A 15,885-nucleotide genomic window follows, 5' to 3' on the forward strand; every position below is an offset into this window, starting at 1 on the left:
CAATCGAAAACCTAATCTACTCGATCGACCACCTCATCTACTCGATCGAGCACTTAAGTATATGATCGGCCACTTTTGAGCACTTTACTGTTCGATCGAAAGCTTTTTGGGAAGATACCTTTCGATCGACTAACATATAGTTGCTCGATCGAGCAAATCAAGTCTGATGCAGCATTTTTCTAGTCGAGACATTTTAATTCTATCTTAGTTTATCTTATAGTAATTATCTCTTATAAATAAGAGATCATTAGGTCATTTAGGGATCTTTTTTCATACCTCTTAATTTCTGAACTTTTATCTCAACTTTGCTCGATGTTGTTCTTTCTATTTTCCGGATCTTGTTTGTGTAATCTTTCTCTTACTCTCTTTTTATTTTATCTAATTCTCCTTTGCTCATCTCTTTCTACCATGTTTGTTCTTTCTTTATCTTTTGTTCTTGTTTTATTTACATTTATGCGTAGCTAATTCTCTGTTGCTAGGATTAGGGGAACCATGGTAGTATAACGATGATGCGATAATTTGGTTTAGGAGGTTTTGTTGTGAGAATTGTTTTGTAGCAATATAATTGTAATTATTAGGTTGAATGCATGCAACTGAAGTAATGAAACTGGTTAAATTCAGACCTAGATCGAAAGATTGGAATTAATAGACCTGTTATGGATAATAGACTACACTAATGAGGGTGAAAGCTAAGTTAGTAGTATTTTAGGGCGGATAGCGGACCGAAAGGACCTTTCCTTTACCCTTCTCACATTAGACCGACTGACCTTACCTTTAGCAGAATTGTGTGATATCAAGGTGAACCGACATCCTGGCATATTTCTCTCTATCTTATTAATCTCCTATTTCGATCCTTGCTATTTAATTTCAGTTTGTTAGTTTAGTAAAAATAACTCAAAGCCCCTGCTTTGTGACCGTAGACAGATTGAATAACGAGTAGATAGTGACCGCCTCCCTGTGGATACGATACCCGACTTGCCTCTGCTGCATTAGTTAGAGCCTGTTGGTTTTATTTTTGATAGGGTTGTGACAGTCGTGTCATTAGTATTAATCCGGTCGGCAATAATCCTAATATGCAAGACTAATTAACTAATCCTAGCCAGTAATTAATCAATTATATTTAAGACAACAATTGAACAACAACAAAAAGTAATTTAACTTTTAATTCATTATTTAAACCTCCTTATAACAACCAAGATCCCCTTTCATCCTAGATGAATAAAAGAGCTACTCGTACTAATAAAAATAACAACAATAAGATGAAGGGAAAACATAGGTAAAAATATGTAAAAGATAAATAACAAATCAATTATAAAACTAGAACTTGAATTAATAATTAACGAGAAAAGATTAACAAATACCGTAAATAAAAAGTGCTTAAATCTGAAATAATAGTAGCCAAACTAATTCTTGGAGCTTTCTAGGGTTTTTGATGTAAATAATACGTAACATAATAATAGGGCACAAACTTTCTATTTATACTAAGCATAAACCGACTTTAGGAAGTTTCGCGGAAATTGCAAAAAACCGCTGGACACTTGATCTAGCTAGTGTTGAAACACTCGATCGAGTACTGTTCATCAACACTCGATCTACTGTTCAAACACTCGATTGAGTGTCGTTAGTTTTCAGTTTATTCTTCTTCATGCTTTCTCTTCTTCTCTTCTTTATTCTTTTTAATTCTTGTGTCATTCTTCTTCCTTGTTTCCGTCTTGCCGACTCCGCGGTGCTCGATATTGTTCAATTGCTCCACAAATGCATCTAATCTGCATTAAAACACCAAAAGGCAGAAGTATCGACATTTCTAATAAAACCGCATATAATCAACATAAAATAGCACAAAACTGTCTTAAAACAATTAAAGGAGAGATATATAAATGTATATAAATATGACTCATCAGACTACTAACACCAACAGTAACACCCACTCATACCAAGGTGCCTTACCAGGACCACCCTAGCATGAAAGAATGTTACCATCTCGGTTACCCGAGGTTAGTATATATCAAAAGCGTATGTCCCAAACACATTTATTAAAAGTACTGTAAATAGAATTGGTTACAATAATCAAAAATCCAACAAAAGTGAATGCAAATGTTAACAACTACATAGCCATAACTAAGACTCGCAACTGTGATACTACAACTGGTGTGATGACTCTCACATGACCGCCCAAGCTCACCAAATGTAATACCTATCACAGCCTGCTCACCATCCCCGAATGGATCACGGCAGATTTTACAAAACAACAACGGGGTCAGTACTGTTCAATCAAGATAAGACAAATACACAAGGTAACCAGCTGATCATCCTCCAACCCCAATCCTCTATCACACACAGTAACCGAATACACACCGAAGTGTGTAGCCCTGCCAGATTACCCATCGCAACAGATAATCCTCGCCGCCGGTGGGAGACCGCAGCCAATCCCCACCTGAATCCCACTCATCAACGAGCGATATCCCTGTCCCTTAATTTGCACATCCCCTCCCGTGAGGGGTTCCACGGAGGGCGAACTAGGGCGTGAAGCCACTCCCGCAAGTGACTGCATCACAACACAATCACAATCATCACCACACCACAACATCACATCCACCATCACAACACCGACACTCCGATGATCAGCAGATAACAACAATTACAATGCAACCACAACTTAAATCAACAAACAGAGACTGAGTAGGGAAACCCTACCATAGCAATAACCAGCAATTATGGAAATCAAGCACTAGAATGGCTCCTCTACGAAATCCTCGCCTAAACAATAACCATATAACACAATTATACATCGCACAATCCTATTTTCCCCCAATTCATGAATAAAAACAAACCCTAAAATTAATCATCAACAACATAGGGATAAAGACTTACCGACGGAAGAATGAAAGATTGAATGCGATAGCTACGATGTCCACACACACACAGAGAAGAGATTTGGGAGTGATTAGAGTGTCGTAGGTTTGATTAGGTTTGCAAATGACATTTTAGAAACTGATTATCGAATATATAATCCCTAATTACTCCCAAATCAAACCGCTGAATTATTAATCGCCAGACCGGATACTCGGTCGAGTATAGGGTATACTCGGCCGAGTATCCTCTACTCGGTCGAGTATTCATCATACTCGGCCGAGTAATCCTCGGCAGTAGCAAAGCAGACTACACTAACTACACTACTCGGCCGAGTAGGCTCTACTCTGTCGAGTACTAGCCTAAGGAATTCCGTAGTATTACAGTCTTCCCCCCTTAAAAATAACTTCGTCCCCGAAGTTCACTCTCTACGCAAAACAAACACAAACAAACGACATCCCGACTCACATATACCAACATTATACCAGTTTAAAACATCACAAACTCGACTAACCCGACTCAAACTAAGACAAAAACACGCATGCGACCATCTCCTACCCCCTTAACAGACAACGGTTACGTCCCCGTAACCAACCATACCTGATCGAAAAGGTTAGGAAAACGCTCTCGCATAGCCTCCTCTGGTTCCCATGTGGCCTCTTCCACATTGTGATTGGAGAAAAGTACCTTGAGTAAGACGGTCTCACCATTCCTTGTCTTGCGTACCTTGCGATCTAGGATCTCCTTAAGAACCTCAGCATAAGACAAAGACTCATCAAGCTCGATGTTCTCGACCTCAAGCACATGTGACGGGTCATTCACATACTTCCGAAGCTGTAAAACATGAAAGACATTGTGGACTCTATCCAAAGCTGGTGGCAAAGCTAGTATGTAGGCTACCTCGCCTATGCTGTAACACCCCCATTTATTTAAGGGCCTGAACTAGGACTCCTCAGATAAATGACGGTGTTACCATCTCGGAAACCCGAGGTAGTAGATACAAAGGAAGGAAACACAGTACTTTAATAAAAATATTTATAGTGAGATTACAACTGGAATAAAACAAAGTCTCCAAAAATATGACCAAAAGATACAGTCTGATAAAGCTACTAATAAGACTAAGGTGGCCTAGGCACTAAGTCCGTCATCCAAACTCTCTTCCCTTCCCCAGCCCATCATCTCGAAAATACTGTCAACTGCTTCCCAATAATTGGATCATCACGGGCGTACACGAATACACAGGGTCAGCCGCGAAGCTGAGTAGGGAAAACAATTGAACAACAAAATATGATATGCATGATCCTCCGTCACCTCCATCTCCATCTCAACTCATATCTCATATCTCATTTCTCATATCTCATAACCCGGACAACCCTGACCATACCGATCCCGGTAGACTATATATATCGACCGTAGCCGATCGCGCACTCGCTTGTTGAGGACACCAGGGCAAGTCTGCAGAACCCGCCCGGGCCTTATCACAATCCACATCGTATCTCAACATCGTCACTCCTACACCATCCTCCAACTCCAATGCATATGAAATGCTCAACAGTAATAATGCAACACAATGTGTATATTAATGAATGAAATCATGCCAGCTATCAAAAGATTGGAATAACATACTCAACACTAACAGTTCAGTCAACCCCACCTCATTACATGAAACATAACATCAATCACAACCACGAACAAGTCAACGATCTCAGCTTGGTCATATGGAACACAAACAAGTCAACTCAATTCAATAATACGGTAAGGAGTCAAGTGTGTTTCCCCTACCTCAAAGTGCCAGCGAATCCAACTAAGCGATTAAGCGAGTCCGTAAATAAGGCAATGAATTTGGTTATCGATCCTTCACGAGTCCGTCACCTAAAACCATTATAATATTTATTATTATTAACTACTAAATATAGAATTTCCCAAAATAGAAAATTTCCCGAAATAGTAACTTTTCTCTTTTAACAAACCCGACTCAAAACCCGCCTCTAATTATTTTAAATAACTCGGGAACTAATTTAAATAAATTATGAATAAGACCAAATAACGAATTATAACGATCAACTCATGGAAAAACCCGTTTCGAAAACAAAACAGCCCGTCATCAACCCTACCCCCTTCACACGCCCCCACACTCCTCACGCGCCACCTATCCCACCGCGACAACCACCAGACCTGCTCCCCACTTCGACCCCACCACCAACAACCACCACCGGCTGGTCGATCGCCGCCGGCGAGTCGAACCAGGGCGGCATCCGCCGGTTCACCGCCAAGCCCCACCAAACACCCCCGTTTATCTCCTACCACCACCGCAACAAAGAACCACCCCCGCCACATAACCACCATCCAACTCGCCGTCGCCCACGAACCTAAACACCGTGGCACCACCATTTCGACCTCCCCGAGTCCACGGTGGTGCCACCCCAAACCTAGCCGTCTAAAACTCGCCTGAAACCGTAACCAAAACCCGTTTTTCCCCCCTCCATCGATACCGCCTGTTTCTGCCACCCTAATCACCTACAACCACCCCAACAACCACCAAGCTACTCGCCACTCACCACACTACTCCTATATCCCGTCAACCACCACCACCAGCGCTTGTCTAAGACACACAACCGCATCCAAAAACCCGACAGAAATATGAAACAGTGGAGAAGGTTGTCTCTTACCTTTTTCCTGCCGCCACAACAGCCACCAGGGTCGTCTATGGTCGATGACAACCACCCTAAGGTCTTCCTTGCTGCGCCGTCGACACCCACTCTCTCTCTCTCTCCCTCTCGTTTTGCGTGCAGGTTGAGGTCGAAGCTGATGAAGAAGGGAGGCGGGTGAGGTGTGTGTCGTGTATTGCTAGGGTAAAAACATTAGGTTAAAACTTAGGTTAGAACATGATGTTGGGTGTTGGGTTAATTGGGTTAAACATGATATTGGGTAAACCCAAATGGGTCGAGGGTAAATGGTTTAGCTCACGTCTCGAATACCATATAAACCCGTCTCAAATAACTTATGCAACAACTCGCTTTTACGATATCAACACGACTAAACAATTAACTCAACTCAACTATTATCCCGACATAATTAGTAAAATAATATATATAATAATTATATATAATAATATCCGTTTAATTAATTATATTATATAAAATACGGGGTGCGGTCCAAAATCTCGTAAGGACCTATAAACTTCTGACTCAGCTTGCCTTTCTTTCCAAATCTCATCACACCCCGCATAGGTGACACTTTCAAAAGGACCTTGTCACCTACTGCGAACTCTATGTCCCTGCGGTGCAAGTCGGCATAACTCTTCTGACGATCTTGAGCTGCTCTCATCTTTTGCCGAATTACCCGAACCTGCTCAACCAAATCATGTACCAGCTGTGGTCCTAAAACCACTGCCTCAGAACTGTCATCCCAGCACATTGGACTACGGCACTTCCGACCATACAAAGCCTCAAAAGGTGCCATCCTGATACTCGTATGATAACTGTTGTTGTATGAAAACTCGATCAGATCTAGCCTGTCCTCCCAACTGCCCCCAAACTCCATAACACATGCTCTCAACACGTCCTCTAAGGTCTTGATAGTCCTCTCCGTCTGACCATCAGTTGCTGGATGAAAAGTTGTGCTCTTCTTCAAGGTAGTACCCATCAGCTCTTGTAGTTCTTGCCAAAACTTGGATATAAACCTCGCATCACGGTCAGACACTATATCCTTAGGTAAGCCATGCAGCCTAACCACATGCCTCCTATAACCCAAGGCCAGCTGCATCTTAGACTTGGTATCTTTCATAGGAACAAAGTGAGCTGACTTTGTCAACCGATCCACAATTACCCAGATCATGTTATTACCTTGCTGCGACTTAGGTAACCCAACCACGAAGTCCATAGATATCGACTCCCACTTCCACTCAGGTACTTCCAGGGAATGAATTTTACCTTATGGTCTCCGCTGCTCACCCTTGACCCTCTGACAGGTCAAACACCTAGCCACGAACTCAGCAACATCTCTCTTCATCTTTGGCCACCAGAAAGTCTTCTTAAGGTCATGGTAAAGCTTATCACCACCTGGGTGAACCGAATAGGGAGTGCAATGAGCCTCCATCAGGATCACTCTCCTCAACTCTGCATCCTCAGGAACACACCATCTCCCATCAAAACGAACACTCCCATCTGTGTGGATAGAAAACCTAGAAGCTGTGCCGCTCTCCACCCTTGACTTCCACTCTTGGATCTTAGGATCAAGCTCTTGCTTACTCTTGATGTTCTCATACAGGTCGGGCTCAATCGTCCAATCCCCGATGGTGTCCCTTTTCTTTATCATACAGATCCCCATCTTGGACATCTCATCCCTCAACTTCAGCAAGGACATGTCCTTACATAGCGAATGAACGCTCTTCCTACTCAAAGCATCTGCAACAACGTTATCCTTACTCTCGTGATAGATGATCTCCATATCGTAATCTCCGATCAACTCCATCCATCGCCTCTGCCGCATATTAAGCTCCTTCTGAGTGTAGATATACTTTAGACTCTTATGATCTGAAAACACCTTAAAGGTTGCCCCATAAAGGTAGTGCCTCCAACTATTAAGAGCAAAAACAACTACACCCAGTTCCAAATCATGAGTAGGGTAATTCTCCTCATATGGCTTCAACTGCCTCGAAGCATAAGCTATAACTTTCCCTGCCTGCATCAAAACACAACCCAGACCATTCTTTGAAGCATCGGTATATACTTCAAAGTTCTCACATCCCTCTGGCAAAGCTAGGACAGAAGCTATAGTTAAACGTTCCTTTAACGTCTGGAACGCCGTCTCTCAACTCTCATCCCAAACAAATCTGGTCTCTTTTCTTATCTAAGCTGTCATAGGCCGTGCTATGGTAGAAAAGTCTTTCACGAACCTCCTGTAGTAGCCAGCAAGGCCCAAGAAACTCCGAATCTCGGCGACACTCTTCGGTGATTCCCACTTGGTCACAGCCTCAATCTTGCTAGGATCCACGGACACCCCCTTCTTAGATATCACATGACCCAGAAAAGCCACCTCTTCTAACCAGAACTCGCACTTAGATAGCTTGGCATAAAGTTGATTTTCTCTCAGAGTCTGCAAAACCACCCTCAAGTGCTCCTCATGTTCTCCCTTAGTCTTGAAGTAGACTAAGATGTCGTCGATGAAAACAACCACAAACCTATCCAAGAACGGTGTAAAGATCCGATTCATCAAATCCATGAAAGCTGTTGGTGCATTGGTCAAACCAAAAGGCATCACCACGTACTCATAATGACCATAACGAGACCGGAAAGCTGTCTTTGGAATATCGTCATCTGTTATCCTCAATTGGTGATAACCTGACCTCAGATCGATCTTAGAAAACACCCCTGCTCCACTCAGCTGATCAAACAAGTCATCAATCCTAGGCAAAGGATACTTGTTCTTCATTGTGACATGGTTAAGCTCCCTGTAGTTGATACATAACCTCATGCTCCCATCTTTATTTTTCACAAACAAAACTGGAGCTCCCCAAGGTGACACACTTGGCCGGATATAACCCTTGTCTAACAGTTCATGCAACTGTTTCTTCAACTCAGCTGGTTCTTTAGATGCCATACGGTATGGTGCTTTGGATATAGGACATGTTCCTGGTTTGAGCTCCACGCTAAAATCAACATCCCTCTTTGGCGAAAACCCTGGTATCTCCTCAGGAAAGACATCCTTAAACTCTCCCACTACTGGTATCTCAGCAGCTGTCTATGACTCTACTCGGCTATCTCTCACGTGAGAAAGAATTAAGGGGCACTTCTTCCTCAAACATGACTTTAAAGTCATCACAGCTATGAACTTACACTTAGGTCTAACAAAAAACCCTTTATAAGACACCTTTATACTCTTTGGACCCCTCAAAGACACTTTCTTTTGCCGCCAATCTATCTTGGCGTCATACTTACCCAACCAATACATCCCGACAATCACCGCAAACCATCCATAGGAAACTCTAGCAGATCTATCGGTAAATCTACCCCTCCAACTATCATAGACACTCCCCTATACAACTTGACACAAGACACAGACTCCCCAGAAGGTATGAACACATCATCCTTTACAAGTTCAAACTCCCCCAAGCCTATAGATAAAGCATGACTCCTAGACACAAAAGAATGTGTTGCCCCCGAGTCAAACAAAACAAAAGACGATACATTATGAACAAGAAAGGTACCGGTGACTACATGTGCATCATCCTGAGCTTCCTGCTTATCCATCATGAAGAGATTTCCACTGCTTTTCTGCCCTCCTCCTTGGACCGAAGCATTGGAAGTACTGATGCGAGTCCGTTTCGTGTTCACAATTAAAGATGTGGTCGTTGGGTCACGGTCGAATCAAAACACAATTTATAACTTCACAAACAACTCTACAATTAGTAAAGAGGCAAGTAAAGGTCGGATCCTAAGGGACGGGTATTGAAATGAGATTCCTATTGCAACTAGTGGTGTCTAAGGGGTGTCACAAATTGGGTTGATGTAGAAGGTCACTAAACTAAAATAGCAATGAAAATAAACAAGCAAGATGAATTAAAGGGGTGTAAACAATTGATTAAAGGCACTAGGGTGTCATGGGATCATAGGGGAATCATGGGAATTGATCATACAAACATGTTCTCAAATTATAAGCAAGCAATTATTGTTGTGATGGATTGAGTTGGGTTATATCTTACAATCCTAGGAAAGTTTGGGTCCCGGAGCCAAATCGATTAGATTGTACAACACCTACAAGTCGACTTAATCTTCCCTACTCAACAACATGCATGGTCTAATGAGACTCGAGTTGGGTTATGTCTTACAAGTCTCATTGAAAAGATAGAAGATGATAGTAAATGCAAGGATTCATAGGCTTAGCATTTCATCAAATATAACATGTGCATGAGTTGAGATCAAAACAAGCAAGCAAATAAAACATGAAAGCATATTAATTTAAGCATGAATCATTCCCCATGTTGGTTTCCCCTAATCACCCATTAACCCTAGCTAAGAGACTACTCACTCATTATCATGTTGATCATGCTAGCAAGGTTGTCAATCATACCAAAAATATGAAACATGATGAATAAATGAAAGTAATTAACAATAATTAAAAAGGGATTAAGAGAATTATACCTACTAATGATTCCAATAATAAAGCAAAGATAAAAGAAGTACTTGAATGCTTGATTGAGAGGTTGTCAATCTCCCAACAATAACCCAAATAATCTTCAATTACCCAAAATAAAGGATGAACAAAAGAGACATTAAGGAAATGAAACTTGTATTAGAACTTGATTAATTGTTGATTACAAAACTAAAGAGAGATTTGATTGATATTAACTACTCTAATTATTGATAAGAAGAACATGCTCTCCTAATTAGACTAATGGGGTATTTATAGTGGAAATTAGGGAGGATGCATTAGGGTTAACTAAGGGCTAAACTAGTAATTACACTTTTTAGATTGAGCAAGGAGGACCCGGTATTTTTCGAGAGAAGGGCTTCTTTCTTTGTAGCTTGGAGAAGAGGAAATCGTCTTTGTCTTTGGAATCAAGGCGGAATAAGGTCGGGACGGGCGGATTCAGCGTTGGAACCGAGCGGATTCAAGGAATCCGGTCGGATTGTGGAGGTGGAATCCGAGCAGATTCGAACAAAGCCGCACGGATTGTGTGCAAATGCGGGGACGGACGGATTGGTGACAATCCGCTCGGATTGTCACTCAAAGAACATATCTTCTTCTTTTCTTCCCTTTTCTTCATAAATTCCTTGGGGATTTCCTTGGGGACTCAAGGATCCTTTCTCAACATTGCTCTTCTACTATAATATGTACAAAGGCCTTCTAATCTTGTCTCTCCTTGATGCTTGGTCATTGAATTCGATCAATTTAGTCTCGTTTTGCCATGAAAATGCAAGATTCTTACTCCTTTCCTACCAAGGGATCAAAATCTCAAAGAATATGCAAAACAAAGAACTAAAGATAAGAAATGACCCAAATATGCACTAAAAAGCATGGGAACTAGGCTAATTCGGGGGCTAAATATGCGCTAATTATGGTCACATCAAATATCCCCAAACCGAACCTTTGCTCGTCCCGAGTAAAGAGGTGACAAAGACTAGGACCAATACTAACCTATCCTAATAATATAGCCGATATGAGACAATTAGCGGGTCTCACTCCGCCCCTTTAACTCACAACAAGACAACCATGAGGTAGGATGCCTTCTTGCAAGGCAAGGTGGGTCTTGCCAAAATGGCGACACATCCAAACATTAAGCACACAAAATCACATAACGGATGCATCTACAAAAAGAATAGCCACTTCCTCATCAAGTGGCGGAGGCACTAAAGAGGAACAAATTTAAGAGCATGTAATCCTTCACAAATACTAGTTCAACAAATTACTAAGGCTAAGAGGATGGCACTAAATCACCTCCAAATGGTGTTAAGCTAGACTACTTTCGTCCTCAATTTCCAAATGCTTTCGTCAAAAGCGATCGGATGGTGGTGGAATGATGATCCCTATGATGCTAGTAGCATATGACATGACGAGTCTCGAATTCTCTACAAAAGTAAAGGTCATGGATCGTCCCAAGCTCGACCAAGTGGCTTGACAAAAGGCTTTTTGGGAATTAAATGCTCAAATCTTTATTCACAACGGGTGGATATGACTAGTATTCAAAATTGTCCTCATTTCACTTTCACATTTCAAAAATTTAAGATGGGGTTTGTCCCTTCCGGGCTAGTGTCCTTTGCTTTCGCCAATCGCTTATTAGGCAACCGGTTAACCTCTAGACAATAGCTTTTCGGGGTGATAGTCACTCTGTCTCGGGGCGGCCGAATTCACAACCGTATGGGGGCCCAATTCAATGGATCCCGCACCAAAGCACATCGAAGTGGTACGCCTCCATCAAAACAACTTAAATTTCTCAACTTTCAACAATTCATAACATTTGAGGTTTCCTTGGCATTACATTACTTCCACATGATAAAATTTCTTTGAAATGAGCACTTCAAGCTTATTGATTGAAAATATTTTTGGGTTGCCTTACCACAAGGTCAAACAAGGTCACCTAGACAAGTTAACCAAGTCCACATCGCATCACGGGGTTGGATAGGTGACTCACATGCAAACCCTTGACTAGGCCTTGGGTCATGGGTCAAAAGACACTAGTATGACACTATCTAGGGTGTTTTACAACCATTCTAGTAGGCAAAGTCTTAAGTTGAACAAGTATTTGTAATGGCTTAGTTGCTCTTGTCAAAGTTCCTAAATAGGCATTTTTCAAAACATTTCTAACATGCAACTACATGCCATGATGCAACTAATATAAACATCCTAATGCAAGTGATTCTATCAACTAATATGACATATAAACTAAATGCAAGTCCTAAGTTCACATTGTTATACCGCATCAATCAAAATAAAGCCACATAGTCATTAACATAAAGAGGAAAAAGGAGATTGGAAAGATCATACCATGCGGTCTTCATGATCCTCATGTCTCGGATGTGGCGTAGTCAATCAATGTGAACAAGGATAGAACAAACACAATATATACAAGACAATATATACAAGACTACAAAAGGAAATAAACATGTTTTTGGGTTTTCAAATTTCAAATTTTTATGATTTTTGAGATTTTTCAATTTTTTTGGATTTTTGAATAAGAGTTAAATGTTAGACTTCCCATCCCCACACTAATATGGGCACTGTCCTCAATGGCCAAAATGATGGAAATTATGCAAAGATGATGCATGATTTCTATACTAAATGCAATCTACACTAAGCTACACTACATGATGCATGGTTTTTGTTATGACGGAGAGGATAATTTAGATTACCTCCCGTTGTGTATGCATTAACTTCCCCAAACCGAGTGAGACACTATTGCTAATGTCCAAGGATGGGTGTAGTTCATGCACACACTATGCAATGCATGAAACTAATTTGTCATTTTGGATTTTGAAAATGGGAACAATAAAATGAGAACACCTCAATGGTACCGAGGTGTGAGTCCTCTAATGGTGCTAGGACTACTCCAACAATGATCAAAATTATAATTAGAACAAAGAGAGAAATAGACAAACCATGAGAGGGTAGGAGTCTCCAAGGCTTGCTAATCTTCCATCATGCTATCACCATCACTTTCCTCATTAGAAGTGGCCACATTGCCACTTCCCTTGTCATTTGCTTCTTCACTTTCTTCCTCATCTTGCTCATCATCATCTTCACCATCCTTTTCTTCTTCACTTGCTTCTTCATCAATGTTATCATCAACTTCTTCATCATTACCAACAACCTCATTGTCACCCAAAACGACCCTAGATGCACCCGGAAATAGGACTTCTCTATCCGCCCAACTAGGCAAAGGACAAGATGGATCAAGTAGTCCTTGCCTAGCTAAGTGTAGGAGGTGTGGATATTGAGCCAAGTAAGCATTTTTCCGATCTTCAAAGGCTTGCTTGTGCATTGCTTGCATGAGAAGAGTCACATAATCTTTCCTAGCTTCAACTCCTTCCGGCTTGAACTCTTCATACTCAAAGGGGTAAGGTGGTATGACAATGGAAGAGGAGGGCATTTCAATATCACCCTTTTGTTGTTGAATAATATACTCGGCCTCTTTAGAAAGGGGAAGTAGATAATTGGTCCGGTGGACGCTTAGACGACAAATCTTTGAAGGCAAGGTGAACGATCTAGCTTCACTAGTGAGCCATCCATACTTAGTGTCAAGGGGGTTATGGGCAACCCACTTGAACTTGTGTATCATAGTATGAATATCAACAAGATGGCCACCCTCCTTTGCCTTGTACTTGTTATCCTTATTGAAGTTAGGATCAAAGTGCTTGGCTAGGATAGTGACTAGGCCGCCATTGACAATAACGGTAGTGCCCTTCTTCCCACAATCAATGTTGAGCCATCTATCTACCAAGAGCCTCAAAGAATTGTAAGGCTTGGTGTGTACTCTTCCAATGTTCAAAGCCGATTCAAGGAGAATAAAATCAAGTTTGGTGAAATGGTTGGTATCTTTCCTTGCAATTATGGTGTTTCCCACGACCTTGTGCCATACTCTTATGCCCGGATGGTGGACCAAAAGAGCATGACTCGCATGAAAGTCCTCAAATTTCTTCCCGGAGATTGCCTCCCAAAGAGGTTGGGGGTCATACTTTCCATAATTCTTAAAATAACGCGGTTCATCACTAAGACCCAAAATTTCACTCAATTCCCTAAAGGTAATGCGTCTACTAACATTAGCTAGACGAAACTCGAGATTCTCCCTATTCTCAACTTTGGTGACTTTCAAAGAACTCAAAAATTCCAAGGTAAGGGAGGGGTATGTCAACTCCTTTGTTTCAAACAATTTCTTCAACCCCATGGCATTGAAAAAGGCTCTAGTTTGCTCAAGAACACCCAATTTTTCTAAGGTATCTTCACATATAAATTTGGTGGATTGAATTGACTTCATAGCAAACTTGACAAAGGTATTTCTATGGGTATCGGAAATAAAAGTTACCTCCGGATAATGCAAAAGTTGATCGATTTCCGGAGTAGAAGGTGTTGTTGCTCCCATAGAAGGTTGTTGTTGTTGTTGCACTTCCAAGTTTGGTGTTGCTACCACCATAGCCAATGCTTTCTTTGTTTGAAGAGCCTTTTGCCTTTGTGAGAGTGCCTTAGCCTTTGGTGCCTTTGTTGCCTTTGTTGCTCCCTTAGTCCTTGCCATTGATGAACTAACCAAGAAAAGAATGAAAAATCTTCAATTTGTAGTGTACCCAAATCGATTTAAAGGTGAAAGGCTTTGCCTTTATGAAATCAAAAATCGACTCAAAGGTTGAAGATTTTGTGCTTGGTTTTTATTTTTATTGAAGAAGGAGTGATTGATTTGTGCTTAGAAGGATGGTTTGATTTGATTTTGGTGAATGTTGTTGAGGGATTTTGTTTTTGTGATGGAGAGGGTGAGGGTTTTGATGTTGTGGGTAGTGTTTATGAATGAATGAATGAATGAATGAAGGAAGGTGGGAGGGGTTTTAAAAATACCGAAGTTTTCGAACTGCAGGGGCAATCCGTGCGGATTCTGCCCAATCCGTGCGGATTCTGCTCTTTCTGGGCTTTACAAAACTCGCCTAAAGACGGGCGGATTCCGTGGAATACGCTCGGATTTGCTTGACACGGGACGGGCGGATTTGCTTGAAGACGGACGGATTTGATCCAGAAATTTTGCTTGTTTTCCTGTTTGCAAAGACGGACGTCTTTCTTTCAAGACGGGCGGATTCTTCAAGACGGGCGGATTCTTTCTCAGGACGCCCGGATTGATCACGATCAAGAAATTTTCAAAATTCAGCTCGATTCAGACGGGCGTCTTTTTTCGAAGACGCTCGGACATCAAGACGGGCGGATTATGTGGAATCCGCTCGGATTCTTCCCCTGTGTACTCGGATTCAGTTCTATCCGTGCACAATGCATTTCCCTTACCATTCTTCTATTCTTTCTTCAAGTCTTGTGTTCTTCATTGTGGGGCACTACTAGGCATGGATAGCCTAGGCAATTGTCATCCCCACACTAAGCTAAAAGCACTACACATCAATTGAAATTGTTAGTCCCTCCCTCACTTCTCTTAAACATGACAATTATCTTGATCAAAGTAAATAAAAATCCAAAGATGACAAAAAATGCAATACAAGAATTGAAATGTAAGTTAGGGAGTTAGAAATATTTACAAGTGGTGGTTTAGGGAGGACTCCACCAAACTCTCATTCTTGATGAGATGTCAAGGGGGCATGTCCAAGGTGTTGTTGATGTTGCTCAACACCTTGAAAAAGTAATCAAAGGCTTGTTCATTATCATGGTAGAGGTTTTCAATAGACCTTGGCCCTTGTTGTCGGTCTTGATCGATGGCATTACCATTGTAGGGATTAAAAATCCCTTCAAATTCGTTGTCCCAAAGACCACAAACTTCATTAAGTTGATCATTGAAAATCTCTTGCTTAGATGGAGACAACTCTCCCAATTTCTTCTCTTGGCCAATGAGGC

This window comes from Silene latifolia, chromosome 11 (assembly GCF_048544455.1).
Source record: "Silene latifolia isolate original U9 population chromosome 11, ASM4854445v1, whole genome shotgun sequence".
NCBI classification, from domain to species: domain Eukaryota; kingdom Viridiplantae; phylum Streptophyta; class Magnoliopsida; order Caryophyllales; family Caryophyllaceae; genus Silene; species Silene latifolia.